Raw genomic sequence first — 17,139 nt, forward strand, 5'->3', positions numbered from 1 at the left:
TCCACCTCATTCAAATTACAGCATACAAAACTGACCATTTCAGCTTGTTTCATAATATAAACTCACTGAGGGAAATAAATTATATATACATTAAACCAAAGGGTGTGGAAAATATGTAAAAAAAAGATGTAATAAATAAACATCACCGTGGAGACAGGGTTTGCTGCATGCTTGAATCTAGGCCATAACCCAGTACATTTTCAAGATAAAACAGAACGATCAATAGCTGTTCATTCTATTCCCATCGCCATCTCACCACACATTTACATGTCAAAAACATTGCTCCACAGCGCCCCTAGTGGCCAAAAACTCGTCAGTTTAACTTAAATTCGATCCAGAATCATCCTCGGAATATTCCCAGCTCCTATTTGTGGTGTGTGGGGCCGTGCATGTGTGCATGTCAGGGGTCGTTGTCATGCTGTGTGCGGGTGATTTGTGAAGCCTGTGAAGAATCAGGGTTTGTGGAGGTCAGGGCAGCTTCGAGTGTGAGAAAATCCTGACGGCAAGCGCTGGCTGCAGCTGATATGGGTCCTCTGGGACCTCGCCTCGGCTTAGGGCGTCCCCTTGCACTCCAGCACTCGTACATCAATGCTGACATCACCACAGATCCTCAACCAAGCTGCTGCCATGGGCAACACAAACAGCAACAAAACCTGTGTGTGTGTGTGTGTGTGTGTTGTCACGTGGTGTTAAGAGAGATCATCAAAGTTTATTTGTGTTTTATTGTGTAAAGAGTAATGTGCAATACAACATCATTCAAGAAGGTTATCATCCATACGCATATATGTTTTATGTTTAAGTTTGAGCTTTATAGCCCAAAGCTGCATGTGTTCTGTTTTTAATTCAAAACGCTACAAAAGGATTGTTAAATTTTGATTTGAAAAAAAGACAAATAAAGCGTGGACTGACAGTAGAGCATGAGATTAACCGACAAAGTGCAGACCACTGTGTTTGATGTGTGCCTGCGTGTAGGTACTGCACGAGTGAGTGTGTATACCGACAGCCTTTCCTTTCCCCTGCTGTGCCAGTCAATTTTTGGTGTAGTGGGAAGTGTGGCAGTGGGAAGTGAAGCGGCATTGCCAGCAGTAATCAGAGCTCTTTGTAGCTACACACACACACACACACACACACACACACACACACACACACACACACACACACACACACACACACACACACACACACACACACACACACACACACACACACACACAGAGTCGGGCTATAATCAGGGGATGTTCTTTCTTCACCAATAATAGCTGTAATCCTCTCGTCTCAATATGATGTGTCACCTGTGACATGCTCAACATTTGGATTTTGCTGGTGATTTCTACAATATCTGGCCTCTGGCTTGTTGCAAAATATATTTAATGAGCTTTTAAAGCCAGCTTATAGAGTAGCATCCGAACCACTGGGGAGACCCAACGGTGTGAGGTAGTCGTGAAAGGACATGTGACCATGGAGAGTGATACTCTTCTCTATTCACAAAGAATCCGGCATGCAAGACACTGCACCTGTATATGTATTTATTCAGCCAGAAACAAAAGCTTTAACCTTTTTTTACGCTTCACAATTTGTATATCGAGTTATAAAAAGCAGGAAGTGGCTAAATATAGAGAGATACATGACTTCTGTAGACAGGATGAAAGTGATGTTGAAATCTTCACACACTCGGTGCAGCGTTGAAAACCTGTCAAAAGCAATCTGGGTGAGGACTGAATAGGGTATGAGCAAACTGCAGATCCTTTGCAGTGATAACACAGCGATAGCACTGCAGAAGAATCTTTCTTCACTCAGGAAAAACCGAATCCGAGAGGATTTTGTTCACGACTAATGTGCCCGCCTGCAGCAGCACATAGAAACATACCACCAGGGTTGGTTTCGTACTTTCCCGTCTTGACTTGATCCCAAGACGGACACTGTGATCAAATGTGCATGCAGCCGAGTGAAAGAGCAAATGATTCGCCTACAACTCACAGACTGAGTGAAACTAGATGTTTGTGTCCACGAGTCTTGGGTCCAACGTGCGAAGCCGGACCCGGTACACAAATATGTCGAAGCTTTGTTGAACCGGGCAAAGCTTCTCTGCAATTGGAACCAACTGTAGCGTTCAGGTAACTTGACCCAACAGATGGTTGGTTCCACAGAACAGAGCCATCAGATAAGCTGTCATTGTAAACTGTTTGGAAAAGGGCAGGCACTTAAAAAACTAAACAAACACAGCAGGTGATTGGATGAACTGGCTGCTATTCAAACTCTGGGAGAAGAATGACTGAGCTGTTCTTTGCTTTTCTTTCAGTGAAGAAATGCTCTCTAGTTCTGATATAACTGATGCAATTGCAGCACCTACAAACATTTTAGGAGCCACGATGTTGTTAAGAACAAACAATCGCCTCTCTGTGTCGTCTCGTAGATACCTAAGCCACGCCTCTTTACAGGAGGCTGATTGGATGTTCGCGTGATCGTGACATCGTGCGCATACAGCTGCCGTGCGAGGTAAGTAATTAAGAGCCATATGGCTGAGATCTCATGGAGCTGTTCGTGGCGGAACCAGGCGAGTACAAGGACACCTCGGAAACTGGCCATAAATACCTCTTTTTAAACACCCTTAAGCTGATTATATGTTTGAAGTTTTGTTTCCACACATTTGATGAAACTGTCCCCATCACCTCCTCTCATGTGCCACAGTCTGTCTTGCAGGGTGTGAACTGACTTTGCCAAATCTCTGGTTCAAAGCAATGGGGATATGTGTGTGTGTGTGTGAGTGAGGCCGCGTGCATGTGTGCTGAGATAAGAGCAGAGATATAAAAAGCAGAGTTCGGGGATCAAAAACAAGAGACCGATAAGCTTAAGGTGAAGCTCTGTGGACTCATTTGTCCTCAAATAAAAGATACTGGATTGATAAGAGTGGGGAAGAGAAAGAGACGGGGATCAGTAAAACCCCACCTGGAGAACCTCTGCTCTCCTCAAGCATATTGAAGACCTTAAAGGATACGTACCCCAGATATATATATATATATATATATATATATATATATCAATGACTCCATTAATATGCTAAACCTATTTACTTTCTTCAGTTTGTTCATTTTACCTTGACTTCAAGTTAGTATGTATAATGCAATATATGATTTACATGTTACAAATTGAACAAACTGTTTTAATAGTCTTTATATTTGTTCAATGCTTACCACACTGATTTATATTCATTCACACGCCCCACTGAGGTGGTTTCTTTGTCTTGTTCCACGTCTGTCTGACTCTCTGTATAGATGGACACGCTGAGTGGATGTAATCACCCGGACCAAAACAAACTCCAGCTTTGTTACCCAGTTGAACGCATGTCACTCTTCTTGACTGGTTGGTGGCTAGCACACATACAGTACAATACAGGTCACTACAGTACAATCCAGTACAGCACAGAGCTTCTTGTGCCAAAGGAAGCTACCTCATTGGCCACAGTACTCAATCTGCCCAGTGACATACTGATGGCATGAAGGACACACTAATTTGGTCACTTCACTTCATGTGAAGCCTGTATGTGGCTGATAAAGTGATTCCGTACAACACATTTACAGGAGAGGTAATTAACAGTATTGACACTGATGTCAAGTCCCAGACGGAGGCTCACTCAGACATGCATCTATTCAGCAGCGACCTCAGTCTCGCTCATGCCACCTGCAGTGTAACGTCATCGCTGCTCACCGATGCATCACGCATGACGCAGGCTTAGCTTTTAAGAGAAATAAAGCAGCGTTACAGACACCGACCGGCTGCGCTCACATGTGGCAGAAACTGCAGAGTCAAACCATTCCTTGGAGGCTGAGGAGGAAATGAAGTTGAGTCATTTATCACTGTCCTAATCATCGGCACCACAAAACGAGCCCTCCGCAGAGTGTGTGCTCTGCAACGAGAAGCCGCCGCTTTAAATAAGCGCGTGCGTCCGTGCCGAGTCGCCTACTGCTCCACGCTAATGATGTCAACACACACCTGTTGCCATGGCAGTTGGCCTTGCCCTGGCATGAATAAAACAGGCACAGGAGGGGCTGCCCAGCCCTGGCAGAGCTTTGCAACGGCAGCTGGCGTGTACAGTTTCATCTGCTCGAGAAGATGAAAAAGCATAGAGGAGTAAATGCAGAGCAATTCTCTTTACAGCAGAGCTTTTTGGTATAAGTTGAAACTTTAGGGAGTCTCATGAGAGTTAGACTACGCACACACGCTCACTGATGAGCGGGAAGGTGGGGAGTAAAGAGACTGAGCGATGACAGGACTCGCTCTGACAGACAGCTAAAGATGAATATTCCCATTGAAAACGTTACACCCAGCACTCTCCTCTATGGGCTGAATACCACAGCAGCAAACGGGTCAGCTCTATAGGCGTAATGCTGGCTCCTCTGTCACTGACATCTGGAGCAGTGTGTGTACGTGCCAGAGTCAGTGCAAGTACATGCATTTGTATTGGTGTGCATGTATGTCCGTGGATGTATTTGTGTGTAATGTGCACATATGTGAACTTAATAGGGTGTGTATGTGTGTGTGTGTGTGTGTGTGTGTGTGTGTGTGCTTCCCGTCCCTGTATACACTAGTTCTGTTTCCACTCACACATTGGGCATTCACAATGGGATTGTGAGGTTTGTTCACCAAGGGAACTTCTATCCCTCTCTCTCTCTTCTCCCCCCCACATCCACGTCTCCTTCCTCCCTCCATCCGCTGCGTTGTTCCATGTCAGCTGGTGGGGAGATCCAGATGTGCAGGGGAACTTGGACAGGAAAAGGAGAGCGAAAAAAAAGAGAGAGAGAGATAGAAATCCACATCCCCTAGTGACAGACTTCATTGTCCAAGACCTTTTGGACAAGCCTTTAGACACATCCACACAAACAATGATGTGCACCAAACAATAGAGTCCCTCTGGATGACAGGGCCCGTATGTGACTCTATGTGTGTGTGTGTGTGTGTGTGTGTGTGTGTGCATCTGACGACAAAGCAGATCAATGAACAACATCTTGCAAGAGATTTAGTGTTGATATTCAGGCTTATTTACTCAGGGTCTTGGCCAGGCGTCAGGCCATTGTTCTCGTTCAGCAAGCAGAGAGGAGCAAGTCAATAATGACCTGAGAGAGCGATGACAGTCCCCTCTGTCTCGGCCAAACATGAGTGAGTCAGAACATGGGAGCAAAGGATTCCATTTGATTGACACACACACACACACAAGCACACACAACCACACACACACGCTCACAAACACACAACCCCACCAAGATGGGAGAGGAGAGCCAAATAATGGGAGAACATTACTTCAGACATTTTACACAATGGCAAACACATGTACACACACACACACAGCATATGTATTAAGTTAACAGAGTGAGTCAGCAAAAAAGGAGGCAGTCAGTCAGAAACAAGAGGAGAGCTGGAAAGCCTCTCGCTACTGGAACATTTCCATCGTCAACTTACTCCGCAAAAAAGTCTCCACTTTCTCTCCGCGACAGGCACACTGTCTTGTTTAAAAAAGAAATGTTCGACTTCACCTCAACAATTATCAAACTCTGACTCAAACTCTCTCACAGAGCAAACAGATGAATAAGACAATTATTCTCTCCTCACAAAAGCCCAAAAGTAAAATGTCAGTACTCACCGTGAGGCAGCCCAAGTATTTCCTCGTCGATCTTTTCTGCGGAGCTAACACAGACTAACTCTTTGAGAACGGGAGCAACAAGTCGTGTACAGTGGGGAACAATGCATGTCTGCCGGAGCGCAGCAAAGCGTGAGCAGTGGAGACACAGAGTGTTCCAGTCATCAGGCTGCTGCTCACATGGGATGGGGTGTGGAGGGAGAGGAGGAGGAGGGAGGAGAGGGAGGAGGAGGAGGGTCAGCTTAACGATAGTCTACAGTAACTGGGAATTGGCAGGGGGGAGGGATCTCATCCTTCGCTCCACATGTCTTGCTCTTTTTTCCCCCTGCTCTCCAAAAATGTTTCAGCAACTCTCGCATTTCTTGCCCATTTCAAAAAGGACCCGGTCTTGGCCTTCCTGTCTTGGCCGCCTCCCCTTTCTTTTGCAATCTCCCTTCTCGTCTCTTTTGTCACACTTTGCCAACACAACACACCCAGGTCGCGTTTTCTTTGTTGCTTCTGTTAATAAGTTCTCGGCGTACTCCATTAAAAAAAGCACACTCCACCTAGACACACCTATGGACAATGGACAATTGACTCATTTGGCTGTACCGGTCATGCAGAAGATGACAGGCTTGCGCAGGTTTTGAATCCCTCTCATTCTCTCCTTCTCTGATGTCACTCGTTTTTTCTGCCTTTTCGCTCAAAGGCCCTAATTCCCAAGTGTCCCAGATACCACACTGTACTGGGAGAAAGGAGGGAAAGCAAAAAGAGGGTCAGAAAAAAAAGAGAAACCTGATCCAGCTAATAGCGACAATTATTTGAATGAGTCACTGCAGTGAGTTTTTTTTCTTCTTCTTTTTTTCAATTTGAATTCAGGAGAGGGAGAAAGCGTTTCAATGGGAAGAATCATCCCATTTTGGAATGCTGCACCTCCTTTGAGGTCGTGGGAGAGGAGGAAGGAGAGAAAAAAAGAAAGAAAGCAAGGGAGGGGAATGGAGGGGCAGGGGAGGACATACATGGGCTTGGATAGGTACCAGAGGAAATTCTCCTCATCCCAAATCCACCCTCCACGACACGGCTCACCGAGTCATCATGCTGACAGGACCAAATCACACAGCAGTACACACCACTCTTCCAGACCCGGGGCTGACGGTGAGCTGACGCACTGGCCAAGAGGAAACAGATTATGGACGTAAAAAAAGCACACAACCTAGCTGCTCAAAATACCGAGACGCCACAACCCGGAGCTGACGTGCAACTCTTAAACAAATCCAATGAAGTGATACGGATACCATGTAGAGACCACAAGAACTTCTAGTTTCCAATGCTGGTGAAGATTGCTGACAGACAAGACAGCATGAAGCATGAAGAAATGCTCCAAACAATGGCCTCATTTTATGTCTGTTGGGTGATGTAGCGAAGCCATTTCCAGAGCAAACCTTTGCCTTGCTGCAATTGTTTGCTCAAAAAATGAAAATGTAGTATTAGTCAAATAAGCCAGCCAGCCATATCCAGTGCAACCCTTTATTTCACAATATTAATCAAAGATTGCAAAAGTGATTATAATGGGAACATATATACTATATAAGGAACCCACAACATGAATTGCAGTGTTGAAATCTTACACTGAACTTGTGTCGTGTCAAGTTTCCCCTTCCCTGAACACAACCTCACTTCTAATCAGCCATCACAAGTATTTATTAATCTTCCCCCGAATCAGAGGCAGAGCTATGCGAAACATAGCTGATTGGAAAACACTTTGCAAGCTGAACCAAACACCTTGATGGAAATACATTTGGGCGGTATTAACTGTGTGGTGGAATCGAACACAGACTGTTGTGCAGCATTCGGTGCAGTTGGAGATGCTTCTCGTGGAGGCTTTGTCCAAACAGCTGGAATCCTGAGCCGTCAGTCCAGCGGCCGTCTGGCCAACCTGTATATCTCTCGCATAAACCAACAGTACAGCTGACCTGCATCCTGTTTAGACGGGCTGTCACAACACTTAGAGGAGGAAACATGGAGTGAAGGTCCATGTAAACACGCAGCTGAGCAATTACAACAAGAAAAAGTAAAAGAAATGCCTCATGGCTGTGCCGTGTGCACGACATATATAAACAGGCAGCATACGGGCCTGGATACTTGTACTGATGAGGGAACACTGAGAAAATGCAGCCAACATTCTAAGTTCAAGTGGCTGAACAGCGTATTTCCTGTGTATGGAGGGGAATATGTTGAAGGTTTCTGAGCAACTGAACAGTTTTGGATACTTTCTATACACCATCTGGTTGGATCCGTCACTTGTAACCATGTTTGACTATTTTGCAATAACACTAGCCTATACCACTGCAAATGAAACCCATGTCAGCTCCAGTATGACATGAATATGTATCAAAAGTGGGCAATAGATAGGCACTACAAAGACACATACATGGTTAACACATAACATGTTTATTACAGACATCTAGCTCTACGGAGGTTGCTGTCTGGCAGTCTAAGAGACATCAAGGAGTCCATGTACCCCACTTTTGCTGGAGGCTGAAGCCCTATCCTGTTGCTGAGTCGGCGTTGTCAGCATGCAGGTCACCTCTGTTGAGAGTTATCTACAGTCGTAGTCTATTTATGTTGCTGAATGGTTAAAGGTTCTTTCTCAAAACTGATGAAAAGATGTAACAGACAAAGCAATTCAACGCATGGTATGACTCTTAATGGGCAGCACGGTGGCTCAGTGGTTAGCACTGGCGCCTCACAGCAAGAAGGCCCTGGGTTCAAATCCCGGTCGTTCCAGGTCCTTTCTGTGTGGAGTTTGCATGTTCTCCTCGTGCCTGCGTGGTTTTACTCCGGTTTCCCCCACCATCATAAAGACATGCACCGCAGCCTCACCTCGGTTCGTATGGATGTGAATGAATGTTGGTGGTGGTCGGAGGGGCCGTAGGCGCTGATTGGCAGCCACGCTTCCGTCAGTCTGCCCCAGGGCAGCTGTGGCTACTGATGTAGCTCCACCACCGGGATGACTGTGTGTGTATGAGTACTGGACTCTGTAAAGTGACTTCGGGTGCCTTGAGAAGAGCTATATAACATTTATTATTATTACTAATTATATTTAGCAATTGGTCGTTTAGTGAGACGTCCTTCTTGAGAGTGTTTATAATATAGAAACACTGATACTCACACAATGAATATTTCCTTTCAGAATATTGTTTTCTGTCATTATATCTCAGCGCTGTTGCTTTGCATGGATTAGCTTTGAAACTGCAAATTATATTGTTTGTAAATGATGATTTATTAGTCTGCATCTGGCTCTAGGTCTCTCCTTCTCTCTGTCTCTCACACACACACTCACGCACGCACACACACACGCACGCGAGCGCCACAGGAAAAGAAAAACTCATCAAAACCATCCGAATCAATTAGCAGATTGTGAATAGGCCATTGAATTGCTTTTAGCACTGAGCCCCATCCCTGCTCCTCCTGAGGCAAACAATCAACAAGCAGACACAAATTAACACTGAACAAGAGCTCTTGTCTAAAGTCTGAACACCCACACTAGCAATAGAGTGCAGCAACAGTGTGTGTGTGTGTGTGTGTTGTTGTGTTGAGTTTTTGATATGTCCATGTAAATAATGAAAAGATGAAGAAAAATAAGGCTACCTAGGATACAGCTACAATACAGCTGAAGAAATTGGAAGCAATGGGTTAAAATGACATATACTTCTGCATATTTCCACAGAAGGAGCCAGTTTAAAATAAATGTAATTAATTGTATATTCCCTGCCCTCCCAGAGGAAGGTGACAAGCCAGCCAGCTTAGCTAGTGACCTCAGACTGTTTCAGAATACTGATCACTGTGACTGGACATCACTAGACATCCTTTATACATACACACAGCCATGCTCACACAGACACATGCACACGTTTCCCTTCACCATCTGTTAGCTCAGGACCTTGTAATGAGTCTGAAAGAAAGAAATGAGAAAGAAATAAAAGAGCGATCGAGGACACGGAGCGCTTCAGAGCGCTTCCGAGACAACAGGGAGACAATTTCACAACATCTCTCTCTCAATGCCGTTGCACGAGTACACGTACACTTTTTAAAATGCATCAAAGAACTACAGTATTTGACGGTGCAACCATGCCAGACCAAATTAAAAAGCATTCATGAATTTTAAATAGGCGGCGGTTAAGGAATTTAGCAGCAACATCACATTTAAAGCAATTTATATGCAAATGCATAACAAGTGGTAGCACACAGAGGGACTGGAGAGGAGTTAGCGCTCATTCATTGACTTAACTGTCCTGCTACACTAATATAGACTTTCATTAATGAGACCCCCCCCCCCCCACACACACACACACACTGAATTACTGTATATGAACAGTGCTTACAAAACACGACGTGTCACTGTTTCTCGCAGATTTCATTATATGCTTGATCTCCTTGACCTCGCTGAACAATATTTAGCATTCTGCCACTAGATGGCAATAAACATCTGGTCTATTCGACACACACTCATGCACACACATTTACACACCCACATACTGTAGATACAACAGGGGCAGGCTTGCCAGAACTGGGAGTGAACGTGATGAAAGACCACAGTAGAAAGCAGACAACCAGACTCAACCGCGGAGCACGCAGGCCCGAGGGCTCGAGACAAACAGTCCACGGCTTTTCTCTGACACAGTATCACTACACGCACCGCAACGTCAGAGTGGACGGCTCCAAAGGCCGACATGCACGTAGTCATAAAAGCGGAGGTTATTTTGTGCCCATCGATGCCAGTCGGCTGTGGGAAGTGCTCTGGTTCGCTTTGACTGGCACCGGCAAGCTTGGCTGGGAAATGAAATAAACAACCATTCTGTATTCCATATTAGTATCAGTGCTGCAGGCTGTGTGTGGGGGATGCTTGTGCGTCGATGAAGAGGGACAGGCGAGCTGGAGGAAGCAGAACTCCATTAGATTTAGCCTGGGGGGCTGAGAAGCCATAGCGCCTTTTCCCACTGCGCCGGGCTGCGATGAAATGTGACGCACGCGTTCACGTCCCAATCAGGATCGATCGTAATAACTTTGGGGATCTCCTGACTTGTTATGCAACGCCCTCTTTCTTTGGATACATCAGAGCAGAGCTTGGCTAATCAAACTGAATGCAGCAGGCACGTTTATCAGTCGCTGGGCAACCAGGAAACAAAATCCTAATATGCCCCCGGAGTCTAACCATGCATTCCATTGTGGACACCAAAACCATGACTCCCACACTATTAACTGTGATGAGGGTTTTGCATGACTGTATTGTAGGCCTGTTTACCAATGGATTGGATCCACTTCTCAACCTCTAAGTTCCTTATTCCTCTAACAGTCGAGTCAGTTCTCCGTATGACGACGAACCCATTCGTCTCCTTTTTTCGATAGAACAAGAGATGTATACTGAATTCAATCTGGGCAATGCCACCAGCTCTCTCCCAACAACAGCAGGTGATTCTGGGGCATTCCTGCCAACAGTAAATCACTCGACTCCTTCATTTGTGAGACAGTAAATCAATAGAATCGTTCATTGTCTGTGGCCTCTATGTTACAGATCCTCCTTGTCCTCATCATCCCCACTGCGTTTTCTTTTGTCTCACTCTACCTCGCAGCTCAAATCACAGGTTTGGGGCCAAGCAGTCCAGTCTAGAGTATCAAAATCCTCTGAGAGAGCTGATGATTGCCTGTGATTACAGCCTGTATATCCTCCTCTCCGGCCGACCACCTCCTCTGGGCTCATCTGGCCAGGCCTGGCTGAGACGACGCTCTCCTTGCTCGGATCATTAACTGGTGAGAACCGGAGCGAGGAAAAGCTCACAGTGGAGGCGCTGACTCGTTTCCTTCACCTTGACATCGCCTGGAGGTTATAGCAGTAAAGTGCAGCTCAGGGAGGTGGGAGTCGTGTGAATCAGGGTTTCTGATACATAAAAGGTCTGTGTGCGAGGGAGCCTTATCCCCTCGGCTCGAGCCGTCCAACGTGTTCGGAACTGTTGAAATGTGTGTCGATGAAAGACGTGTGAAGAGTAACTGCGTGTAGGTGTGTGTGTGTGTGTGTGAGAGAGTGTGTGTGTGAGGCAGAGAGAGAGAGGGTGTGAATATATGTGATTCCTGTGTGTTTGTCGATATGCCCGGATGAAGGAGCGTGGTCAGTCTGCAGACAGGTGGAGAACGTACGGCGTGAGTATTGGCAGCAAACACAGAAACACAACAGTCGGAGTCTTATGTCCTCACCCAGCTGAACACTCAAAGTAGATATCGCTGTGCTGCGTGTCCGTCGTCTCGCTTTACCCCTCTACACTGACTGCTTGTCAGCTGATCACCAAGATCACTCGGTGACAGATTAAAGTCAGATGGCAAAAAGCCAAAAGATTTCACTTTCTAAGGAAAGCTAAAAAAGACAAAATGTCCAAATCATTTGTATGTGCGGTGATGCTGTATGGAATACACTGTATTGTGTACGCGAGCCTGCCGGGTGTGAGTACCCGCGATCGACAGTTGTTTCTTGCGGTGTATCAATCAAAATGCAGAGAAATGATCGACAGCTGCCGGTGGCTATCGCAAATGTGTCTGCCGAATTAACCCCTTACTGCCCTAAAAGAGGTGCCTGTGATCCTCCCCTCTGCTCCCTCCCTCCCTCTCTTCCTCGAGGGGGTTTTAGGTAGGGTAGTACTGAGCTGCCATCGGAGTGGCTGGTCTTGACGTGTGCGTTACCTCGCCTCTCGGGGGATTGGAGCTCAGCCAGCCGTGTGTAATTAAAAGCATAAAGACAGATCAAGCTCTCTGCCCCTCCATCTATTCAAGAAGGCCTCGAGGCTGAACCCACTCCGTGTCCCGCTCTGTCGAGCTCCGGGGAACTCATTTATTAAAATGTTCAATACCGTTATCCTGGATTTTGATGAGAATGATTCATAAAATCTCCTCTTTAGGATTCAAACCATTAGGGGTTGATATATGACAGAAAAGAGATTTGAAAATTAACATTTGAATAGAATATTTTATACATTTATACCTTTTAAAAGCCAAAAAGACAGAAATATATTACAGAAAAATAAAGGGGTGTTTTTATACGAACTCAGAGAAGCTGTTTACTTAGTACAAGTGTGGAGGAAGTGGAAATCCCGGACCTGACACAAGTGCACTGAGCAAGAGTAGATGGAAGGGAGTCAGGTCAGTCGTCTTTTATTTGGTTTTTTTCTTCTTTTTTGGCAGATCCCGTTTCAATCCCACTGCTTTTCATCATGTTGAACTGTTGTTCCTGCGTAGGCTGCACACACTCCAGTCCACGAATCATCACTCACTTTTTCACCTTGCTACGCTATTTCTCTGCACCCTTCCATATTTCCAGTCTTTTGGACAAGAGAAAGGCTCAAAACTATAAGTTTGTAGATTATTAAGTGAGTACGATTTCTTCTTTTCAAATGTATTAGTGTCAACGATGGCACTGGGATTGGGGCTGTAACTATATGAGATTTAAGTGTTTTTTTTGGTTTGTATTATTATGATAATACAAACCAATGACAGTTGCAATGAACCCTGAAAGGAATGAGAACAAACAGCAGCACTCCCGTCGGTACTTTTAACTCACACACTCACTCATGTCATTTTTATTTTCAATATTGTAGAGAAGCAAATGTACACGGTACAGTAACCATCAATTTTAATACGACAGTATACTGTGATAACGGTACCATGACAACCCCGACTGAGATACATATTCAATTCAATTCAATTCAATTTTTTCAATTCAATTCAGTTTATTTGTATAGCCCAATTTTACAAATTACAAATTTGTCTCGGAGTGCTCTCGGACTCTTCAGTCTTGTTTTACTTTAAACGTGGCATATCAAAATCAATTTGCTGTACGTTGATTTATCTCTTTTATGATTGAGGTTGCAAACTTTAAAAAAAAATATTTTATTGTTAAACATTGTGTAGCATTCTGATGAATAGATGATGCATTCACAGTCAAAGCGTCAGAACTGGCAAAGATGGGATGCACTGTTCCTGGAACACCGCACGAGTCCCTTTGCCAATCAGGGAATCTGTTTTAATCCTCGCTTGCCTATGTCTCAAATGAGACATTCAGTTTCTCTTCATGAGCACAGCATGAATGATGTCAGACCAATCAAATGAGACTTCAAAGACGACATTCTTACCTGTTATGACTGCTTTATTCTCACACATCTGATTATTCACACTTGAAAGTATGTGTAGTACTGTATGTAAAGTATGTGTAGTATGTGTCGTATACATGGCAAACTAACGTCAAAGTGATCAACACTTATTGGCAGCTGCAGGAGGAAATAGAAAAGAGTCAGAAACACAAAAGAAAAGAAATAGGTAAGAGGTAAGATGAAGTTCAGCCTCGAATGAGTACCGACTTTGCTTGTAAAATGCTTCTCCGATGTTGGCAGTAGTTTATGAACTATCTATACCCTCAAGGCTTGCTCAGTGAGGAGAGTTCACAGACTAAGAGAAAATCGTAGCATATTAAATAACCAGTGGTAGACCATAGTTAATGATGTGTTGTATATGTCGCAGACGCTGTGATTGTACATTGGGAAAGTCTCGTGTCTGGAAGGTATGGTGGTTTAGGCGGCAGTAGAACGGATGGTTGTTGAGTTTTATTCTGGGTTGACTGACATTTTGTTTTCTATCAATGGACTGTTACAAAGCTGATGTGTAAAACTACCAGGTTTGGGGTTATATGATTAATAACAGTTGTAATATGTGATCAATTGATATGAATTTGAGTAAAAGTTGTCTTCTGATCCTCACATTAAGTCGTACAGTTGATAGCCGCTTCTCTCAAAGGGGCCTTCAGGAGATGAATACGAATACATAAATGGTGGTTTGCTTCATGCACCGCTAATGGTATCGTATTTTTACAAAAAAACTAATCGAAAGATATCAACCAAAGGATGTGTAATCAATGTACATTTATGAGTGTAATGTGATAGCCATTTAAAATAATCAATATTTACTGCCTTGCTGATAACTAAGGCTGCTTGTTAATGACTGCTAAGCCGTGCCCTTGAGGCCTTACTGGAAGATTTGTCTCCTACTACATCACCGCAGAGACTTGCGCATATGCACCCTTACACACCTACACACACACACACACACACCGTGTGTGATACCCCCACCGGGTCAGAGACCCCATTACCGCGACAGGTTCCAATCTTGTCCAATTCTGGCTAGCGTGAGCCCACAGACAAAGCCCTGGCATGGGGTTACACTCACAAAACACTGGAATATAAAAATGACAGAACTGCAGAGAGAGGATGGGGGGAAAAAAAGGGAGCGAATTGAGATTTACGAGTGTGGAGAAGGTGTGCTCGTAGTGGGATATTACAGGCCGAGCATGTTCTGGCAGGATGGAATTATTGAGTATCATCTGTATTTACCCACACCCACACACACACTGAGGTGCAGCGTACCTTCACATGTGACAAAGAGGGGCCACTCTCCAGAGAAAAAGGACAGCGTGGGTTGTTTGGTCAGACAGACTCTGTTTGCATGCAGTCAGCGCGTAGAGCAGCCAGCATGACATCAATCCTTTTCTAACCTTAACCACGGTGATCTCTGCTGTCAGATTAGAAAGTGTTCATGAGCCTTCTTTTGTAAAGACACTGACAAACTTGATCATTAAGGACTTGTTGCTAAAAACCCAGCATTGTAATCGTGTAATTACACACAACCTCCAGGCCATGAAAATGCTCTGAGCTTTGCTGTCAGCAAACCTCAGTGTGACATATGGAAACCTATCCTGAGCCCTACTCCTCTCTCCCTGCATCGCAGTTCTCCTTGGCTGCCTTTAATTACAGATAGAGGGATAAAAGAACAGCAGAAGGCCGGCCTGCCAGGAAAGGGGCCATTAGAGTGACCAGTGGTGGTCACAGGAGCCAGCAGAGTGCTGGGATTGGGAATCACATTCTCCCAGGTGAACCTGTACGGGCAATATGGGCACATATCCATACCGCCCACAGACACTCTGCAAAAAATGATTGATTGCCCTGTCCTTTCACAAGATGGAACCAGGCTGGAGGCCTGGAGACGGCTTACCGGCAGGGTGAACAATGAGATGCTGTCAGCGCCGAGACCCTTGCTCGACATTATCCAAAGAGAATGAGACATAACAGGTGAGTTGAAATAATTACTAGCCAGTGCAACCCCATGTTAAGCCGTGCATTATTTCAGTGTGGTCTTTTCCTGTGGTTTCTCAAGGTTAATTGATGAGAAATAATGGATCGTGGAGCTGGGGCTTTGCGGTGTTTGTTGGCGGGATGTTTCGTAACCAGCCCCGAAGCAACCCAGTGGCCCAGAAATTCCATTTAATAAAGATTAGCTCTCTTTCTCGGAGACCTCATTCTCCTTCTTAATTAAAAGATGAAGATAAAAAATTGGTGGGCTGCAAGTATCAGAAAATATCCCCGGGACTTCTTGCACAAAACACAGCTCATCGCTCACATGAAAGGCAGGGGCTAATGCATATTTCATGCCAATGGGAAACAGCTTGGATCAGATCCTTTACTGGGAGCATTGGAAAAACTGAAAATACTGTGACTACAATCCTCTGCTCCTTGGGCTGTATGGATGTGTGCAGCACGGCGTGTATAAGTAGGTATATGCCATATGTGTGTGTGTGTGTGTGCATGTGCATATAAGAGTATATGTTTGCAAGTCTGCAGGGGGTAGGGTGGGCTTCACTAAGCAAAATGTCACAGTAGGACAGGACTTAGTTTCTGTGTAAAGGAAAGCACCACAGTGAAGAAACACAAACATAGCACTATGGGACCATTGTCCCAGTTTCATGTCATAGATTTCTTCTACTTTATATGAGAAAGCAGACATTTTTATTGTCGCTTATTGCTTATTGAAAGATTACACTCTGGTTAGTTAAACTAGGTATCTAATGAAAACCAGAGGGGATATTCTAATGTTCCTTTTAAACTTAGAAATTAACATACAGAAGAGTACAAATTTTATTTTATTCACTTACTTTATTCAAATGAATTCACTTGGCACTGCTGTTTTAAACCAGTGTCAATGTACCCTTACTGGATTTCCAAGAATTACAATAAAAACGTGACTCTCAAAAATAACATTAAAAGCGCAATCGTCATGCCTGTCATGTGCAACTAATTGAAGTTATGTATGTCAAGAGCAACGTCTCTGGTTGGACACACTATCTGAATAGCCAGGAATAGATGCTGATATTTGAGTATATAAAGAGTACATTAATGTCAACAACATTAATGTCAACAACATTTCACAAAATATCTGCCGTTTGGTAAATTAGTGGCAGACTGTGATGTCCATCCCCCTCTTTCTTTCTCTCCTCTTGATTTCCGCAATAAGCAATACCGCTTTGTCACTTCCTGCTCCTTCTTCTCTAATTGTTCTTTCCGTCTCCTTTTATAAACCACTTTAATCTCCTTCTATGACTCCGAACAGACAGGTTGCTATGACACCAAGGGGAGTGATATTCATATGTTGCATGGGTT

The 17,139-nt window shown here is 44.5% G+C and overlaps 1 protein-coding gene across 5 annotated transcripts in view; it reads right to left on the reverse strand.

The window, feature by feature from the left end:
• sash1a (SAM and SH3 domain containing 1a) overlaps nt 1-17,139 on the reverse strand; it is a 150,737-nt gene that overhangs the window by 58,661 nt on the left and 74,937 nt on the right. The window contains exon 1 of one of the 5 annotated variants that reach the window (XM_056427913.1): nt 5,636-5,817. The exons of the other annotated variants lie outside the window; for them this stretch is intronic. The gene's annotated coding sequence lies outside the window, so the exon portion shown is untranslated. Of the gene's footprint in view, nt 1-5,635; nt 5,818-17,139 lie in introns of those variants that run through there. 5 annotated transcript variants of the gene reach the window in all.

Source organism: Pseudoliparis swirei, chromosome 12 (genome assembly GCF_029220125.1).
Source record: "Pseudoliparis swirei isolate HS2019 ecotype Mariana Trench chromosome 12, NWPU_hadal_v1, whole genome shotgun sequence".
Classification (NCBI taxonomy): Eukaryota; Metazoa; Chordata; class Actinopteri; order Perciformes; family Liparidae; genus Pseudoliparis; species Pseudoliparis swirei.